At 38.9% G+C, this 21664-nt stretch overlaps 1 protein-coding gene across 2 annotated transcripts in view; it reads right to left on the reverse strand.

Annotated features, from left to right (window-relative positions):
• Positions 1–21664, reverse strand: part of LINGO2 (leucine rich repeat and Ig domain containing 2) — an 809277-nt gene that overhangs the window by 463175 nt on the left and 324438 nt on the right. For both annotated transcript variants that reach the window (XM_043514693.1, XM_043514692.1), the window contains one exon: positions 6071–6149. The gene's annotated coding sequence lies outside the window, so the exon portion shown is untranslated. The remainder of the gene's footprint in view (positions 1–6070; positions 6150–21664) is intronic.

Below are 21664 nucleotides of genomic sequence, written 5' to 3' on the forward strand. Positions count from 1 at the left end.
TATGCTCAAATAAATTTGTTAGACTCTAAGGTGCCACAAGTACTCCTTTTCTTTTTGCGAATACAGACTAACACGGCTGCTACTCTGAAACCTGTCATATACCACTATATAAACCATTGTAGAATGCTGACTCTGGACTTCAGCATGGAAAGAAGACACTATTGTAGAAGTATGTTTCAAACAGGCCAACACCAGAAGAGCTTTCCGTATTATACACCTTTATATGCAGGATTGCCTCCGATGAATCAATCAGCTCCCACTGGGCATGTCCTCAGGTGGTGCATAGAGAAATGTCCTGCAGATATGCAGGGCAGCTAAGAATATTCATTAAGCAGTGGCAGACCAACTGGTGACTTCTCTCAGCAGGGCTTAGTGGGCATAGAAAGTTTGAAGGACATGATAAGAATTAAGTATTGTCTGGGCAGGTGAGGTTGATTAGCCTTGGCAGGCAGCTCACCTTGCAGAAGGAAACTCCAATTTCAAACCTAAGGAGTCAGGCTTGGGCATCTGACCTGTAAAGCTTATCTAACAGATAAGCTCATGTGCACTGATGTCCATGTCAAGCATACCCTAGAGGGCTGGATTCCCCACAAGCAATGTACAACAGCTTTGCCTGACTGTTCTAACGGGTCATGGGATGCTAAAGCTAAAGAACTGAGTGAGTAAGCTGAGTAAGTGTGCAAATTGCAATGTAGAAATGCTGACTGGAAGCGTGGAGCTACATGAGGTCTTAAAGAGAAGAGTAAATGTGGCCTGTGTATAAGAGACATGGAAACAAAATGAGATTGCAAAGGGCCTAATGCGGGTTACTCCAATTGAAGACAAATTGAAGGAGGCTAGGCTATCCTGGTATGTGCATATTCAACAGAAATCTGAGAACAACGTAGGTAGAATAGCTCTGGCAATGATTGTGGGTGAAAGATGACCAAGTGGGAGACCAAAGACTTGGTATGTGAACTAGATATTTGGTGACCTTAGCAAGAACAATTTGTACCAGAGCCTGATGAATGATCATGAGTTTCAGAGGAAGGCTATAAAAGTCACCAACCCCAAATAAGGAAAGTGGCAAACAAGAAATAGTAGTATATCCAGGGCTAGACCTCCTAAAATGTGTCGAATAGGGTAGAAGTACAAGTGCATGATAGTGAAGACTTTTCTGGTGTTGTTGTTCAGTGAGCTCCATGACAGAAGCTCTGTTCACTTTGTCTGTAAAGTACTGACAAAACTTACTGCTTGGGGTTTGAGTTTGCTCACAGATTGGGTGATGTGTCTCACTGGTGATCCTGTAAAAAATATTGGGACTGACTGCTACTGATGCTCACACTGAAATATCTTATTCTTCAAGAGGTCTGATTGGTCTCAGTGGGACTATTCATGGAGTAAGGGGCTATTTAGCATAAGAGATGAGCCCTTAGTGAAATTCAAGATAAAAACATTGGTACATGCTCTGATACCTAAGAACAGAATGGGACATTTTCTTTGTTAACAAAATTGATATCATGAAAAGACGCATTAAAAACCTTTCCTATGTATTTCTCTGTGAATCTAATTCTAACCTAGAGATCTAATCTTTTAGAAGATGAGGTAATTATTTTTATACAGATCCACAAATGTGATAGCTTATGCACCTCACATTCACAGCAGGAAGAGATGTTTAGTTTAAGATAATCCTAACCTGTTAATACAAGTAACTATTCAAGAGGATGTTAGGGTATCTTTCAAGGAAGAGAAGAAAAGGAGATAATTTAATCTCTTAATAGCCCCAAACCACTGGTTTAAAACTGTGTGATTATCAAATTGCAACACTTTATCAACCAGAATGGAAGATTCAATGACGTGGCAGAAGATCAGAACATCTTTATCATAAGACATGTTAATGCATGTCTATTGATAATGCCCTACTGCCCACTCAGAATGGAACACCAACATTTAGTGGAAGAAACAAGAAGTGGAAGGTTGGACATATGACCAGGGAAGAGTATAAAAATATTGCTCGGGCATGTAGGAAAGATATCAGGAGGGCCAAATCGCACCTGGAGCTGCAGCTAGCAAGAGATGTCAAGAGTAACAAGAAGGGTTTCTTCAGGTATGTTGGCAACAAGAAGAAAGCCAAGGAAAGTGTGGGCCCCTTACTGAATGAGGGAGGCAAGCTAGTGACAGAGGATGTGGAAAAAGCTAATGTACTCAATGCTTTTTTTGCCTCTGTTTTCACTAACAAGGTCAGCTCCCAGACTGCTGTGCTGGGCATCACAAAATGGGGAAGAGATGGCCAGCCCTCTGTAGAGATAGAGGTGGTTAGGGACTATTTAGAAAAGCTGGACGTGCACAAGTCCATGGGGCCGGACGAATTGCATCCGAGAGTGCTGAAGGAATTGGCGGCTGTGATTGCAGAGCCCTTGGCCATTATCTTTGAAAACTCGTGGCGAACGGGGGAAGTCCCGGATGACTGGAAAAAGGCTAATGTAGTGCCCATCTTTAAAAAAGGGAAGAAGGAGGATCCTGGGAACTACAGGCCAGTCAGCCTCACCTCAGTCCCTGGAAAAATCATGGAGCAGGTCCTCAAAGAATCAATCCTGAAGCACTGAGAGGAGAGGAAAGTGATCAGGAACAGTCAGCATGGATTCACCAAGGGAAGGTCATGCCTGACTAATCTAATCGCCTTTTATGATGAGATTACTGGTTCTGTGGATGAAGGGAAAGCAGTGGATGTATTGTTTCTTGACTTTAGCAAAGCTTTTGACACGGTCTCCCACAGCATTCTTGTCAGCAAGTTAAGGAAGTATGGGCTGGATGAATGCACTATAAGGTGGGTAGAAAGCTGGCTAGATTGTCGGGCTCAACGGGTAGTGATCAATGGCTCCATGTCTAGTTGGCAGCCGGTGTCAAGTGGAGTGCCCCAGGGGTCGGTCCTGGGGCCCGTTTTGTTCAATATCTTCATAAATGATCTGGAGGATGGTGTGGATTGCACTCTCAGCAAATTTGCGGATGATACTAAACTGGGAGGAGTGGTAGATACGCTGGAGGGGAGGGATAGGATACAGAAGGACCTAGACAAATTGGAGGATTGGGCCAAAAGAAATCTAATGAGGTTCAATAAGGATAAGTGCAGGGTCCTGCACTTAGGATGGAAGAATCCAATGCACCGCTACAGACTAGGGACCGAATGGCTCGGCAGCAGTTCTGCGGAAAAGGACCTAGGGGTGACAGTGGACGAGAAGCTGGATATGAGTCAGCAGTGTGCCCTTGTTGCCAAGAAGGCCAATGGCATTTTGGGATGTATAAGTAGGGGCATAGCGAGCAGATCGAGGGACGTGATCGTTCCCCTCTATTCGACACTGGTGAGGCCTCATCTGGAGTACTGTGTCCAGTTTTGGGCCCCACACTACAAGAAGGATGTGGATAAATTGGAAAGAGTACAGCGAAGGGCAACAAAAATGATTAGGGGTCTAGAGCACATGACTTATGAGGAGAGGCTGAGGGAGCTGGGATTGTTTAGTCTGCAGAAGAGAAGAATGAGGGGGGATTTGATAGCTGCTTTCAACTACCTGAAAGGGGGTTTCAAAGAGGATGGCTCTAGACTGTTCTCAATGGTAGCAGATGACAGAACGAGGAGTAATGGTCTCAAGTTGCAATGGGGGAGGTTTAGATTGGATATTAGGAAAAACTTTTTCACTAAGAGGGTGGTGAAACACTGGAATGCGTTACCTAGGGAGGTGGTAGAATCTCCTTCCTTAGAGGTTTTTAAGGTCAGGCTTGACAAAGCCCTGGCTAGGGTGATTTAACTGGGACTTGGTCCTGCTTTGAGCAGGGGGTTGGACTAGATGACCTTCTGGGGTCCCTTCCAACCCTGATATTCTATGATTCTATGATTCTATGATTTTTGTATTAAAATTGCATAGTGCCATATGTTGGCTTTGGATACACAGCCCTATACACAACACCCAGAAGCTAATGGAAGCTCCAAATTCAACTGTTTCAAGTCAAAGGATAGTCTATACTTTTTAGCCAATTTAATGTTCTAAAATTGTTTATCTTTTTTATAAAAACAAAAATAGTAGCTTTATGCTTTATTTTCACCTTTCTGGTCTGCTCCTCATCAACCCCAATTTAAAATATTATTGATTCATTTCATAAATTTTCTTGGGGGAGGGGGGGTTTGCAACTGTTTTCCTGTAGGCAGAAATATGCTTTATTGATATAAATTAAGCAAACATGAGTTGTGGATATAAAATCACTTAGACACTTTTAAAAACATTACCCTCATCTGAACAGTACTGTAATTGTTCTTGCCCGAATGAAGACATGTATCCTTATGGAGCAAAAATTTAAGCAAATGTTGAAATCTCACTGAGTCAAATGGGACTTAAAGACATGCTTAAAGTTGAGTGCTTATCTGTTTTGCTGCAACAGGACTTTAAATGTCAACTAACAATTACTTTCCTACCTCATCTCTGCTTCTTCATTCTCCTGAACACAAGCCTCCCAACAACAGGATGGCAGAAGAGGTTTTAACATCACAATCTAACTTAAACATTTCCTGGGAAGCGGAGCACTGGCCCCTTCTGGCTGCATGGCATAGGAACACCACACAGCTTTTCAGCATCCCATTACCAGTGTCTAGCCACACATGAAGAACCACCACATTTGAACTTTCCCAAACGTTGTCTGTTATTTACAGGTTCTACGAGGTGAAACAGCAGCTGTAAAAATCAAGCTCTGACTTCAGTATTTACATTAAACAGTGGAAACATCAGCCTCCACTGCAAGAGAAATGCTGCTCCTTTTTTCCATTTAGAATCACCACCCACATCTCCTTGTGGCACTTCACTCATGGCAGAGAATGATTCACCTTTTCTTCCTTCTATTAGAGAACTGCAATATGTTAAATTGTACAGTCTTGGGATTCAGCTTAGTAAGTAAATGCAGAGGAGCTGGATACTTACTCTCCCATATTGGGAGCCAAGGGAGGCTGCTGATTCTGTTTTTCAAACAGGCCTATTTTACCTTTTAGGATATTGCTCACAGCAGCCTTCAAGCTGGAGAGATTCTCCAGCTCAACATTGAGTTTAAAAATGTGAATCAAGAGCTGCCCTTGCACAGCCTCCTATTGAGCTTTTTAAATGCATAATAAAAGCTTTTAAAAACATCTTCTCACCCTGAGTAGAATTGCTAGATTCATTGGCAGGAAGCTGGGGAATTAATGTCACTGTCTAAAGAAAGCTAATGGAACCTGAAAATAATACTGTATATCAAGGGAGGACATTGTGTTGGTGAAAAGACTCCAAGAAAATAAATAGAATAGATGTAACTTTAGACCTTGTTGCTCAAGGTGAGGAGGGAGGTTTGGGGGATACTGAGCTGTTTTTGCCATCAAAATTGTTTTTCATCAAAAGAAAAAAAAAGCTAGTCACTAATATCACCAGAATTAAGGTATTTTTTCAAAATCCAGAAAATTGGATTTTTTTAAAAAACACATTTAGCTTTTGGCATGAATAATTTTTCACTTCACTGTGTAAAATTATAATTAAAGACAGGAACTCAAAAGCTTAGTTTTACAACTTACACAATAATAAAGAATTTGGGAAATTTGAATAGAATAAGACAGAGAGAGAGAGTAGCAAAGAGCTTGCCTAAGAATAAAAAGTCCCAACAAACGTAAACTGCAATGCTATATGTAATTAAATGCATTTGAAATCAATTTGTTTTCTCTACATGCATAAAAGACACTATTTTCAAAAAACTCCCACTGTTGGTCTAACTATGCTCCCATTAAAGTCAATGGTTAAGCTCCCATGGACTTTAAAGGGAACTGAGTTAAATCAATACAGTGCTTTTGAAAAAATCTTGCCCACGCTCTTCATAAACATCCTATGTATTTAATACAGTGCATGAAAATAATCATACACCTTAACAGGAATTAAGAAGGGTTCAAAATACAGAGGGAAGATGAAACCATAGATGCATTTAAAGACAATGAAGGTTTCCTTCTACTTCTATGCCTTGAAAATACTTTAATCAAATAATCTGAGACAGAATTTTAAAGTTCAGTCAGTTAAAATGGAACATTTACCTTGTAAGATTCAGACTCCATTGATAAAAGCAGGAAAGAAAACAGCTCAGTGCCAAGTCTCCCAGGTCTTGCTTACTTACTATAAAGAAAAAGAGGGAGATCCCATTAGAAATCTCACTTGCAATCAGTTTTTTAAAGTGGTGATGCTTTTAGTGAAAGATAGCCAGGTTGGAAAATATATATTCACAACATATTAGGCCCCTATGCAAAGAACAAACAAAAAAAATGAAGCACTTTGCCAGACCTGTGAACATTCCTGCTGAGGTAAATGATCTAAGAGGCTAGTGCACAAACGAAGAAGTGCGGGTTGGGGTGAGGCGGAGCAGCTAAAGCACTAGAAAAAACAGCCACTAACCAGTAAGCAAGAATAATTTTCAATTTCTGATTGGAAAAATAGAAACACTTAAGCAACCTTAACTACAGCTGTTGTGAGTTTTCCAGCTGTAATGATACACTGCATTTGTATAGCACTTTTCATCCATCTGTCTCAAAGTGTTTTTCAAAGTCAGAAAAGCATTGTTTATCCCCCATTTTACAGATGGAGTAAATGAGGCAGGGAGACTTTAAGGGCCTGACCCCGGCACCCATGCCAAAGTAAAATGGGGGCCTTCCCATTTACATCAAAGGGAGAATGACACAGTACACAGAGGTCATTTGCTCAAGGTTGAAGACTGAGTAAATGGAAGAGAGAAAAAGAGATGCTCGTGGAGTCTAAAAATGACTTTGTACTGGAGTATTGTTTTTTTATTGCCAGAATGACTTTAGCGAGAACGAAGCAGTTATAGATTGTGCAATAACTCAGGTCCCTTCTAAATTGACATCTGGTTATTATTAATGTCCATCTGCCTGTAAGACTTATTTTTGTCTTGTCACGCACAAAAAATATGAAAGTCTCACGCAGTCCTTTTAACTCTACAGTTTTGACCAATAAGTGCCCTTTGTGGCTTTCAGCCTTTCATAGATATTCAGGAAATAAGCCTGTAGAACACAAGTCTTTTACACTGCTCAGCAATCAGAACAAGCTGTTCCAAGACCTGAAGAGGTATCTGACATATGACACACTGTCTTTCTGTAAGACAGACAAGAGAGAGAGAGAGAGAGGAAATCAGAAGTACCCATTATAATATTCTTACACACACACAAAGTTATGAATAAGTTTACAAAAAATGACAATTAAATTAAAATCAACATAAGGAGGAAGCAGTTATAACAATTGTTTTAAAGCCTGGAAATTTGAAGTTGTTAGGAGTTCCATAATCAGTTATTATTCTGATTCCATATTCTCATTCACTTAATTCATGGTGTAGTATGCAAGTCATTATGCAAGTTACAAACGTATGGGGTACCTCAATCAATATACATTGTACTTTGGAGCATGGATGCCATAGACTATACTCTTTTATAATTATGGAATGGAAGTGATGAAGTTGTTTGGGTGATTGTATATGGAGAGATAAATATTTTTGTTGAAATAAAAGGTTGCTCTTCTGTGATGGTGATGGAGATCTCTCAAGAGCTCCGCGTCTTAATATCTTCACTAAATTTACAGTTTGGTTAAGGGTTTGAGGTCCGTGTTAGAAAAGTAGATGAGGACATTTTGTGAATGATTTTATCATTTAATTCAAGCAGGGATTAGGAGGTATAATGTATCATATGGTCTATTATTTTGAGAGTACAACATTGACAGTTCCACACTCATCTTGCTTGTCATGACTTCAATTCCCACTTCCCCCAGCTAAAGGCAACTATGTAGTGGTACACTGAAAAATATAGAAATGTAATGGGAGCAGTCCTCCTTGTGCAGTTTCCAATACGTCCCATTCCTGATTATACAAGTGTCCTGAAAACAGATTCTAATGGTATTTTGGCATTTCTGCCTGTGAATAAGAAGTGCAGAAGAGGCTGAAAATGAAAAAAAAAATCTGGTCTATATTGCCTAAAAAACATGGTATTCTGGTTTATATTGCCTAAGAATTCTGGAGATTTTAGTTCAATTTCAGAAGGATTCAGGAAGCAGGGTGCCAGAACAGTTGACACCTGCCAATCCAACTGCCTCTTGTAGCAAACAAGGAAGTCAGCATGGTCTTCTATAAAGAAAAGGTACCAAATATTGGACAGAAATGGGAATCCAGCTTCTTCCTAGAGGGTATTACCCTAAGGAAGGGATTGATCAGGGAGATACCTCAGGTAAACCTCAGTCTCGGGGCAATTTGGATAAACTTTGCATGAACATCTAGACTTTCTGATGCTTATCTGAACCTTTTGAAATGCACCCATTACTACTAATTATCTTTTCATTAATGCTGAACCTGACATCCAGTGTTATTTTGCTGCAGGGGTATTAATCCAAAATAAACATTGCTTGACAATACCAGTTACTGCTTAAATTATTTAACAACCTACTATACTCTTGAAATATTCCTTTTTATAATCTCTATGCATTAGCTACACAAAGCGGATTAGTTATGACAAAAAAGTGAAGGGAAAAAAATCCTCATTCAGGAAGGTCTCCCATCTCAGTGACACATGCACTGAGCCAACCAGAGCCAAGAAGTTATCCAGAAAAGAAAAAGAAAAAAAAGACGACAACGACGACTTGAGAAGAAATTAGTCTGCTTGATCCTAAATCTAATAATACTCTTGTATTTTCTGTACCCGAGCATAATCTTTGTGCCTCAGGCTCTTTCTGGTCCTGAAATTTGTGTGTCTGTGTTATCTGTAATTGCACATTCTTAAAGAAGAAGTGCTATTGCTTTAGGTAACATTATTTCAGTTTATGCTAATCTCATGCAGAAGGATACAGGTGTGCCCGTCATTCAAAAGCTTTGAATAACTAATTTCCCCAATTTAAAAATAAGCTAATTCAAAATAATGAAAACTAATAAGCTAATTAATTTCAACAAAACCTGAAAGCAAGATATAAAAATGTAATTGTGTAATGTAAGCATGAGTAAATCCAACAGCTAATTAATTTATTAATTGTTATCACACATGTCATAAAGGCAGAGACATGCAACCAAAAACAATTAGCAAATGCACACAACCAGAACTCTACAAATATGCAGAACTGCTGTACCCAAATCCTATGCTATTTGTCTTGCCTAGAGACAAACTAATGAATCCAATGGCAAGTTAAAAAAAAATCAAACAAAAAACCCCCACATGACTTTAATAAGATGCATTAGCTCTTTTCATTAGCCTTTGAACAATAATCTCCATAAAGATCGCAAGTTACATTACCATAAATAAAAATTAAAAACATCTTTACCATACACATCTTAGTCATTGCTTCACAAGGCAAAGAGGAGAATATAGTCCTGGTATACATATGAATAGAAATGTTCTTATAATTTTGGTTATACCTATATACCGTTATAATGGATGCATTATAAATACAAAGATAGCTAGAGAAGACAGGATCTGTTCGGTTCAAGAGCATCAACTATATATTTTGGAGGTTTCCTATTTTGGAGGGTAAGTGCTCACTAGGAACTAATTCAGCCCACCTGATTGCACACACCAGGACTCCTTGCATCCTTCCAGTCCTACCAACAAGCTTCCTGGCTGGCCACCCTTCCATCCCCCTCTTTTTTAGGGACTCCTGGCAACTCCCCCCAGCCTCCTTCCCACTAAGAGTTGTGGGAGTCCTCATTTGTCCCCCATGCCAGTGGTTTTGTGTGCACCTTCAATCCCATTTCCCCCCATTCCTTTCAATGCCAGAAGCTCTGTGTGGCTCCCTTCACCCCATACCGTCATGTCTCAATTCCCCACCACCAAGGATTCAGTGTGCCCCTCCACTCTCCAGGGTCCCCCATTTTCCACACCATGCCAGAAGCTCCTTGGCTCCTTTCCCAACCCCTTCACAAAGTACCTTTCTTTTCCCCAGACTGGAAGGGAGAGGTCAGACGTGGATGGCGGGTGTTCTCTTTTCCTCACCTGGAGCAGACTTTGAGAAGCAGGATGTTAGGGAGGAGGAAGGAAAGGAAACTTTTCTCTCTTCTCCGCCTGTGCTGGCTGGCTGGCTGGCTGGCTGGCTGGCTGGCTGGCTGGCTGGCTATCTACCCCATTGCTTCCACTATTTCTCTTTTGTCATTCAGGGCATAAACATGTTAAACTCTATTGGGAAGACGAACAGGGTTATTGTTATGCTGCAAGGTGTCTGTCATAGTTTCAGGGAAACTGCATCTGTATTCCCCCTTCATGATTCACCAAGGGCATCCACTTTAGGCTACCGGCTCCCAGCCATCACCTACTCTAGGCACAAATCTGCATCTTACTCCCCTTTGAATGGGGATTTTAAGGCTGTACAGCTGCCTGATTTACACTGGGATATCCCCAGCAAGCCCAACTGCCTAAACAGGCCAGTGCCTGCACTTTGCTTTCTCTCCAAAGACTATGACCAATGTATTGCCCTTAGTTATAAGTTACTACATAGTTCCTTCTAAGCAAGCACATTTATTCTTCAAGTAAAACTATTATAGAGAAAACATATTAAAACAATAAAAAAACCTACTCACATACTAAAAAGCTTACTAGCAATCACCTCAAATTCCAACTTAGGACTCTGGTAGATTTTAGTCCTTCAAAACCCACAACTGGGCTTTTCTTGTGGTTACAAGTTCATATGTCTTAGATCCAAAAACAGAACAAAGACTGTGCAGGTCAGACATTTCTTTATACAGCTCAGACTTTTGATCCTGGTCTTCAGTCATAGGTAATCAACAGACAACCACCCTCTTCTCAGAGGGTAGCTTCAAAAGGCTGGGTTTTTGCATAAATAGAATATAGGGAATTTGCATTAACTTCTCCCTAGAAAATCCATTTAATTATTATCCCCAAAGTCCATACTTGTCTAGCACATTTTCAGCATAGTCTTTTGAACTCCCGGATCTCAAATCTGTCACATCTCCCCCGTAGAGAGTTTACATAGAATCACAGCTCACAGTAATACACAAACTCAATACAGTAAGATCTTTCAAAGAATTTGCCCCATCTCTCACAGTGTTAACAGGTGCCATGAACAGATGTCAGTGGTTCCACGTGTCCCTAATTTTCTCTCTTTTTATCTTCCAGTTCTTCACACAAAATCAATAAGGTTCTGGCCATTGATGCCTAGAATATTCCCTAAAATTGTGGAACTGATCAGATGTAGCATTCATATACACAGAAATGCTATCAAGATGAGAATAAGGCCTTATAAATTTGGCCAATAAGCAATTTTAAGTAGTGGATTTTTCTCTCCTGGCACTTATTACCAGGTGTAATTTTTTCTTTCTAAAATGACCTATTTACTGTATAGCAGCTTTGAAAGGCAGGTAGAACACATGTTATTTTTTCATAAAGTAAGGTTTTATCATAGTTTATAAGCATAGTACTCCAATTTCCAGGGACGTTGACACCTAGCAGCAACATTTGCATTGATATTCCAATTCTGAAGGATCCCTTACATATTAATGGCATTATTGTCCATCTCATAAACATTTACTGACAATTTAACAACACATACAGGAGTCATTAGGATGCCAATACAATTACACTGACATTGTATCTGCTCTGTGATAATATTCATGAGTATTGTACTCAGCTGCTTACTGTGTTTCATACTTCTCACCTCTTCCTCATTACAGTCCCAAATGTAGCTGTCTTGCACAAACCTGCTGAGATTTCCCTTCTATTACTGTAAATTATTTAAACAAGAAATATTGACCCAGGAAGCTTATATTATAACATTTAAGCAAAATAACTGATTTTGCATCATTTTAAGCTCTTTGCAATATTACGTTTCTTGTCTCTCACATATGGCATTCTTGTCCCCCATTGAGCCTTGGGAGGTTGAAATCAACACTCACCTATGCTACTCCCCTGAAACAGTGGCAATTAGATATTTAATAATTTTCAGTACCAGCAGCATTGCTTAATTACATCACCACAATCCACTTTACATCCACAGGAGTTAGCAGTAAGAAATTACAACACTCAGAGCTTCTTTGATAAGAACATAAGACAGGCCATACAGGGTCAGACTGATGGTCCATCTAGCCCAGTATGCTGTTTTCTGACAGCGGCCAGTGCCAGATGCTTCAGAGTGAATGAAAAGAATAGGGCAATTATTGAGTGATCCAGCCCATCGTCCAGTCCCAGCTTTTGACAGTCAGACCTTTAAGGACATCCAGCACATGGGATTGAATCCCTGACATTCTTGGCTAATTGCCATTGGGGGATCTGTCCTCCAGGAACTAGTTACACTTTTTTGTACCTAGTTATACTTTTGGCCTTCACAACAGTCCTTGACAATCAGTGCCACAGGTTGACTGTGAGTTCTGTGAAGAAGTACTTCCTTTTTTTTGTTTCCAACCTGCAGCCGGTTAATTTCATTGTGTGACCCCCTAGTTCTTGAGTTCTGAGAAGGGATGAATAAGTCTTCTCTAGTCCTTGTCTCCAGGCCATTCCTGATTTTATAGAGCTCTATCATATCCTCCCCATCATCTCTTTTCTAAGATGAACAGTCCTAATTTTTTTTAATCTCTCCTCATATGAAAGCTGTTCCATACCACTCATCCTTTTTTGTTCCCCTCCTCTGTACCTTTTCCAATTCTAATAGATCTTTTTTGAGAAGCGGCAACCAGAACTGCACATAGTGTTCAAGATGTGGGCATACCATAGATTTATATAGCGGCATTATGATATTTTTGTCTTATTATCTATCCCTTTCTTAATGGTTCCTAACATTCTGTTAACTTTTCTGACTGCTGCTGCTGTGCAGATGTTTTCAGAGAATTATGCACAATGATTCCAAGATCATCTTCTCGAGTGGTAGCTGCTATTTTCACCCAATGAATTTTGTACTTACAGTTGGAATTATTTTTTCCAATGTGTATTACTTTGCATTTATCAAAATTGAATTTCATTTGATATTTTGTTGCACAGTCACCCAGCTTAGGAAGATCCCTTTATAACTTCTTGCAGTCAGCTTTGGACTTAGCTATCTTGAATAATTTAGTATTATGTGCAAACTTTGCAACCTCACAGTTTACCCCTTTTCCCAGATCATTTATGAATATGTTGAACAGCACAGGTTCCAGTACAGATCCTTGGTGAACCCCATTATTTATCTCTCTCCATTGTGAAAACTGACCTATTAAACTGTTACTGATCCATTGAAGGATCTTCCCTCTTAGCCCATGACTTCTTAGTTTGCTTAAGAGCCTTTGAACCCTTTTAGGGGCTTTCCGAAAGACCAAATACACTATATTGACTAGATCACCCTTGTTCACATGTTTGCTGATACTCTCAAATAATTCCAGTAGATTGGGGAGATACGATTTCCCTTTACAAAAGTTGTACTTGTCTATTCTGAACCAATCAAATTTGAGTTTCTTTGGACATTTTCTCCCTGTCATTCTGCATTCAAATCATGAAGTTCACTTTACAGATTTCCCCCCTCCTCTTTAACCAGATAAAGTGATCCAGATTCTAAAGTAAAAGAAAGATGTGTCTAAGGAGAAAGGTAACTCACCATTTTATACTTATATTTGCATGCGTGCACACAAAATTTAATTGTTTACGCAATAGACGTCTACTAGTAATGCAACTTTTATCTTCTATTAATATGAATCTAGAACTATCACTGTAGCAAAATTATTTTAATATATGTTTTTCTCATTCTAAAGCAAAAGGTTATTTAGTTTTGCGCTTGTTACAAGTGATGGAAGGCATATAATGCAGAGCTAATTAGTTTAACTAGCTGTGTTTATAGAATCTGTGATCTTTGTCTCCAGATTGGGAAAATGAGTTCCTACCACAGAGATTTGATAATCTTGATAGGAATATAAGTCTTGAGGTGAGTATCAATACATTTATTTTTTCATGCCTTTTGGCAATGTCACTTTCAGGTTAAGAACTCTAGCCAGAAATATTTTTTCGTGCATACTTTGGAGTTGGAGCAGCTAGTGAAGCAAATCAAAACACTCCTTAAACTCCAGATGCTTCATTTAATAAATTCACCCCAAAGCACATAGACTGCCATCTGAGAATATGTGATAGAAAGATAAGATCAACTTAAACTAATCTGTGTTTGATATTGTCTAGTATGCAGTGGAGAACCAATCTAAACAGGTTTTTGTTTTGTTTTTGTTTTTAAGGAACAGTGGTCTATGATATCCATACACTGTTGTATGCAATTTGGCTTTGTGATGGAGTACAAATAGCCTGTCAATAAATGAATTGCACTGACATTATTTTAAGAGCAGACTTGCTGTGAGTTGGCAATATTTTCTACTTGAACAGTAAATTAGACATTTGGGGGTGGTTTGATTGAATTCCAGTATGCTTTTGTTTGACTGATAAATACTTCATTAATGTCAACAAACTTTGATCCAGCGCTGCTGAGATAATTTGAACTGGTGATTTACTTCTTCCAGTTAGTACTCTCAATGGTAGATGTCCAGAGAAAACACTGAGGCTATTTAGAGCATATTATTCTAGAAAATGAACAAAAACTGCCCAAAGACATTGAACTCATTTCCTTGGGTGACTTTCACAATACTGTTTTCTTATCTTCATTAATGGATTAAAAGTCCACATTATAATTTATACAAAGCAGACGATAACCATTTCTTCCCCTATGATTGATACATGTTAATGCCACCAATATCAATACTGGAGATTCTGGACACACAGGGTGCAATTCTGGGCCCACTGAAACCAATGGTAAAACTCCCATTGGTTTCAGTGGGGCCAGGATTTTACCCCTTATCTTAATCTTTTTTGTCATGTTTGCTTATTACATATAAGTTCAATACACAGAACATAGGACATTCAATTCAAATTATGTAATTCAGAGTAAGATTTTCTCAGTCTGATGAAATATAATAAACAGATTACAGTTAGGGCTGTCAAGCAATTAAAAAAATTAATCACAATTAATCACACAATTTAAAAAATTGATATTAATTGGATGATTAATTGCACTGTTAAACAATCATAGAATACCATTTATTTAAATATTTTGGATGTTTTCTACATTTTCAAATATATTGATTTTAATTACACACAATAAAAAGTGTACAGTGCTTGCTTTATATGTATTTTGACTACAAGTATTTGCACTGTAAAAAAAACACAAAAGAAATAGTATTTTTCAATTCACCTAATACAAGTATTGTAGTGCAATCTCTTTATCAGGAAAGTTGAACTTACAAATGTAGAATTATGTACAACAAAACTGCATTCAAAAATAAAACAATATAAAATTTTAGAGCCTGCAAGTCTACTCAGTCCTACTTCTTATTCAGCCAATCACTAAGACAAACAAGTTTGTTTACATTTGCAGGAGATAATGCTTCCCACTTTTTGTTTACGTCACCTGAAAGTCAAAAGAGGCATTCTCATGGCACTGTTGTAGCTGGTGTCACAATATATTTAAGTGCCAGATGTGCTAAATATTCATGGGTTTCAGATGAACTGAGCTGTAGCTCACAAAAGCTTATGCTCAAATAAATTTATTGTCTCTAAGGTGCCACAAGTACTCCTTTTATTTTTGCTAAATATTCATATGTCCCTTCATGCTTCAACCACCATCCAGATGACGTGTGTCCATGCTGATGACAGGTTCTGCTTAATAACAATACAAAGCAGTGCAGACTGAGGCATGTTCATTTTCATCATTTGAGTCAGCTGCCACCCGCAGAAGGTTGATTTTCTTTTTTGGTGGTTTGGGTTCTGTAGTTTCTGCATCGGAGTGTTGCTCTTTTAAGATTTCTGAAAGTATGCTCCATACACTGTCCCTCTCAGATTTCGGAAGGCACTTCAGATTCTTAAATCTTGGGTTGATTAGAAATCTCACACTGATTCGCTCTTTACGTTTTGTGAAATCTACAGCAAAAATGTTCTTAAAATGAACATGTGCTGGGTCATCATCCAAGACTGCTATAACATGAAGTATATAGCAGAATGAGGGTAAAACAGAGCAGGGGACATAGAATTCTCCCCCAAGGAGTTCAGTCACAGATTTAATTAACACGTTATTTTTTTAATGAGCGTCATCAGCATGGAAGCATGTCTTCTGAAATGATGGCTGAAGCATGAAAGGCCATAAGATTGTTTAGCGTATCTGGCGCATAAAATGCCAGCTACAAAAATGCTATGCAAATGCCTGTTCTCACTTTCTGGTGACATTGTAAAAAAGAAGAGGGCAGCATTATACTCTGTAAATGTAAACAAACCTGTTTGTCTTAGCAATTGGCTGAACAAGAAGTAGGACTGAGTGGACTTGTAGGCTCTGAAGTTTTACATTGTTTTGTTTTTGAGCGCAGTTATGTAACAAAAAAAAAATCTACATTTGTAAGTTGTACTTTCCTGACAAACAGATTGCACTACAATACTTGTACCAGGTAAATTGAAAAATACTATTTCCTTATCATTTTTACAGTGCAAATATTTGTAATAAAAATAATATACACTTTGTTAACAATTACAACACACAATACAATATATATGAAAATGCAGAAAAACATTAAAATATTTAATATATTTCAATTGATGTTCTATTGTTTAACAGCGCAACTAAAACTGTGATTAATTGTGATAAATTTTTTATTGCAATTAATTTTTTGAGTTAATTGTGTGAGTTAACTATTAATTAATCAACAGCCCTAATTACAGTCCATTCTCCTCTTGACTTACATTATCAATATGAGCTAACATTGAACATCCTTCTTGTTCTTCAGTAATGCTTGGTGTTATTGTGCATGGGCAAACTTGTTCTGCCTACTTTTGAACCCATTTGAATATTATGGGGAGTAATTTGGATATTCTTTCTTATAACAAGTAGCACCTCACTCCACTAATAGTTTCACTGAATGGGACTACTTGTGGAGTAAGATTCTACTTGGGGCAAGTAAGACTATCAGAAACTGGTCCATGGGTTGCAAAATTCAGCTCAATCTCAACTAGTATTGGATTCTTTACCTCCTCAGGAGACTGTGAAAGAAAGAAGGGGAGATAATAAGGACAGCATATAAATTGTGTGTAGGCTGACCACTTGTGCCAGCCTAGCTTGTGGGGAGTGGTTCTATCATTAAGAAATAGAACAAGTTCCCTTTAGTTAAAGAACCACTTAGAACTGCATCAGCGCTGGGGAAGAAATTAGTTTAACATAAAGGAAAAAAAAGTTTGTCAACTAGAAACCCACATTTGTACACCTGCCCGTTACGGTTGCCCACTTGGGTGACAAATGTACATGCTGAATGTCTGACTTGGGCTCAGTTTTTGGTAAAATTTCAGGTAAAATCAGCCATCTTCAAGAATGAGTGAGGGAAAATAGGATAATGTGCCAAAGTGAACAAATCCTGGTGGCCTTTACTTTGCAAAACTCTAGTGCCCCAGGTACTGGAGCAGGAATTTGAAATTTGGCAGGGTGGTGGTCTTTCTGTAAAAGGTGTTTCTTTTATCACCACCCAGGAACATCTGCCCAAATTTGGCCAATTTATAAGCCTCTGAAAAAATGCTGTTTGCACATGCTCAGTAGAGACTTACTAGAGCCTGTCAGCTACAATCCCGGATTCTGTCCACAGAGAGCATGCTCCCCAGCCCTGGGGTTGCAGGGAACAGAGCTATTCTTAATCTGCAACTGTGGCTGTGAACTGTTCTGGGTCTGGGTCTGGGCACTGGAGCTAAGAGCAGGGACACTGTATCCCCTGTGCTATCAATGCTTCCCCTCCTGGCACCCAGGCAGTGAGAAGGAATCTGCCTCATTCATATGTAGAGACCACGAGAACCAGACTGGGTGGAGGGAGAAGAGGTAGGGACAAGGTGCCTGGGGATGGGCAAAGAGGATACTACTTCTGGGAACCAGAATGGGGGGAGACAGGGACTGGCTGGGCGAGGAGCCAGGGAAAGAATTTGTGGGAGGAAGACTAAGATCAGATGAGGAGTTAGAGGAGACTGGGAATGGCTGAATGTCAAAAGACTGAGTGGGTAAACTGGGATAGGGAGTCTGGAGGGATGAGACTAGGACTGGTAAGGATATTTGGACTAGGATGAGAAGCTTGAGTGGAGACTGGGACTCGGTAAGTGATGAGAACAGGACTGGGACAAGGAGCCAAGGGTGGTGGAGACACAGGACTGGGGCAGGCACAGATTGTAGGAGACAGGTTAGAAGGGGTGAAGCTTGGAGACAGTGGGCAGTTGAGTCAGTGCCTGAAGAGCGCACTCACCTCCAGAGCTTAGAATGGAACCCAAGATTCCTGAGTCAGGAAATACCTGTGAAACCAAGTGACAAAGCGTCTCATCCCCCTTTGGTGCTGGTTCATATAGAGGATAACACTACAACCTACTATAGGTATCATTTATTCCATTAGCTGAAGTGGCAAAGCTCTTTCTGAGGATGTCAAAGGTTCCATTTTGTCAATATATGCTGTTCCATTGTTTCCTGAAAGTTTCTTGGAGAGGTATTGGTTTTGTTTAAGTTTTCTTGGGTTAAGGTTTCTCCTGATGAGCAAGCATCAAAGAGATTCATATGTTATACAGCCTGGTGGTTTGGGCACTGCCTGGGATGTGGGAGACCAGGTTAAAGTCCCTGTTCTGCCTGATTCAGAAAGCCCTAACTAACTACCAGGATATAGACAGTGAGTGTCTCTCTCCCTGACACAAGAGTTCAGGTTTTGATCTGAAAACTGTCATTTTGACACAATTTCATTCCTGTGAAAACTTTTGAAAGGTTTGTTTTCATTTCATTGTGGAATAAAAACAAAATTTTGAAACCTTGAAAGTTGCTGCAAAACAGAATGAGTCCCCAGCAGCTCTAGTTCCAACACTGTTGGGGACATATGGGCAGATGACTAGGATGCCACATGATGATTTTTCTGATTTTTTCCGTTTGCTTTTTTAAGAATGTTTGGAATTGCTAAAAGAAAAAAACCTACCTCTTCCCAAAGGCGCACTTACATTAGAAGAACATTATTAAGGTGCAAAGTGGTGCCAAGCACTCCACATTTAGGAAATGCCCAAATTAAGGTTGCCTGTACAACTTTAATTTTGATTCTCTGTGCTTATGTATTATGATACTATGTGATCCTGTAAATAAAATCTAACTTTTTCACTGGAAACTAAAAATCAAATGAGAAAATATGTAAGGAAACAAGTAGATTATCATCCAGAAATCATGTACAAAAACACTGTTACATACACAGTGCTTTACAAACATACAGCAAGATATCCTCATGCCCCAACAAGCTTCAATCAAAGGACACTGTGCAACTCACTAAGGTCAAAAGACAGACTCATTAAAATAGATCCCCAGCTGTTGTACATTGCCATAAAATTCAATGGAGTCATGACATGGTACACCGGTTGAGTATCTGCCCCATTGATTTCAAAAGCTGTTGGATAGGGTCCTAAACCAGACACTCATGACAGAGAACAGTAGTAAAGGAAAGAGAGGGAGGATATTGGGAATTATTGGTGAGGAGGTGAAGAGAGGAAGGATTTGAGAGAGAGAACTTATCAGAAAAGAAGTAGAAGACTATTCCAGTCATAAAGGGAAGCTTGATGCTGACACTAGGAAAAAGAAGGGTGTCAGAAACTCAAGAAGTTGGTAGAAACATCAGTAGTGAGACAGGGAGCAAAAACAAGTGAGAGAAGAGATTTAGAGAGGAACAAGATTTACAGGACCATGTAGGAGAGAGTTAAGAGTTTATATGTGCTATAGAGACAGTGAAGGGATTCAAGGTGCAGGGGTGAACTGATGGGAAAAATAGGGGAAAAGGGATAACATTAATATTGGTACCTGTGACAGAATGAAGGGGAAATAGGAGACAGATGCCAGTAAGATAAAGGCTATCAATTTGCAATGGGCAAATTTTATTAAAAACAAAAAAACAACCAAACAAAAAACAACCCCTCCTCCGCAAAATCAATTTGCACTGCTGAATACTTAACTTTTTTCAAACGAGGTCTCTTATTTAGGTGCCCAAATCATATAGGTTTAGGAGACTAGCTTCAAACACCTATTTTTTTAATATCTTGGCCAAAAATGTTTTATCTGACATTCTGTACCAGAAACATACACAATTCAAACCTCTACCATAGGACCAATTTTTTCTGATGGTGTAAATTGGCATGGCTACACTGAAGCTAATCAATCTTCATCAAATTACACCATCAGAGAATTGTCTGAGGAACTTTTAGGGAACACAATGCATAATCTATCACATAGCTGCAATGCAGGTAATTTTGGCAACAGAAAAAATGACCATCTAAGTCAAGACATTACCTGATATTTGATAAACAAATGGATATAACTGCAAAGGGGACAGAATAAAAGCAAGGTAAAAAAGCACATCTAATGAACATAACAAAATTACTATGATTATTTTAATGAACCTATCATAGTCAGACTTGTATATCACTAAACATGATGAAATGTATTCCATAGCACATTTAGAGTCAGGAATATTTGCATCTAAGTATAAACATCCATAACAACTCTAAATATAAAGAGCTCTATCACATAAGAATTTACCAGATGTTGACAAAATATAAAATAATCAAATCAATCCTTCATTAGTTCTTGTGACTTGAAAGCTAACTTTGGATTTTTTTAAAGTCATGCGTTTCTTCACATACCAAATTTAGGGTCCTGATTCAGTAAAGTACTTAAACATGTGCATAACTTTAGGTATGTGAATAATTCCCTTAACATCAACAAGACTACACATATGCTCAAGGTTCAGAATGTATTTAAAGCACTTTGCTGACTCGGGGCTATAGTGCAGGATGCTACAGTTTATGGTATCCAAGATAGACTAAAGTGTAGGTCTCAATCCTGGAACCTTCACTTAAATAAGCAATCCCTATTCACATGAACAGTCCCATTAATTTTCATGGGGCAACTCCCATGAATACTGTTATTCATTTTAGGCAGTGATACTCAGACGTCTGTGGCTCAGGAGCCAAATTAGCAATCAATATTACCCAAAAGAGCCACATTAGTGTTAATCCATCGTTCAGTTTATTATAGTATTATGTATTCATATATAGTTTTCATATATATTCTTACAGCAAAATGACTAAGTATTATCATTTTATCAACTACAATTGGTTAGTAACATAGCTAAAGCATCCTGATTGGTTAATAATTAAATTGCAGTGTTTTCATATCACGTGCTGCAAAGAGCCGCAGTAGACATATTAAAGAGCCACTTGCGGCTCTCAAGCCTCAGAGTATCACTGATTTATGGTGTTTGTTTCTGTTGATTTTTGTCCAACCAGATCTTTGTAATATGAGAAGTTTCCTTTACTGAATGTTAATTTGAGAGTTCAGAGACAAGACTAAGTGGACACACTGGACTGATATTGATTCAACTGCATTTTTCCTGCAATCATACCCAGTAGAGAATAGATTGACTACTCTAAAGTCACAGACATCCTCCCTGGTTCTAGGATAAAGAAAGCATATTCTGGGAAAGAAGTTGAATTAACAACAGGCCTGTGGCAGCAGTGAGCCAGATGTGTTTGATGCAGATCAGGTTGGTGAGTCACTGATAATGATTGCCAGTGGTGACAGGTTTATTGACCAGAGATCTTATGTTAATC

This window comes from Dermochelys coriacea, chromosome 5 (genome assembly GCF_009764565.3).
Source record: "Dermochelys coriacea isolate rDerCor1 chromosome 5, rDerCor1.pri.v4, whole genome shotgun sequence".
Taxonomy (NCBI): Eukaryota; Metazoa; Chordata; order Testudines; family Dermochelyidae; genus Dermochelys; species Dermochelys coriacea.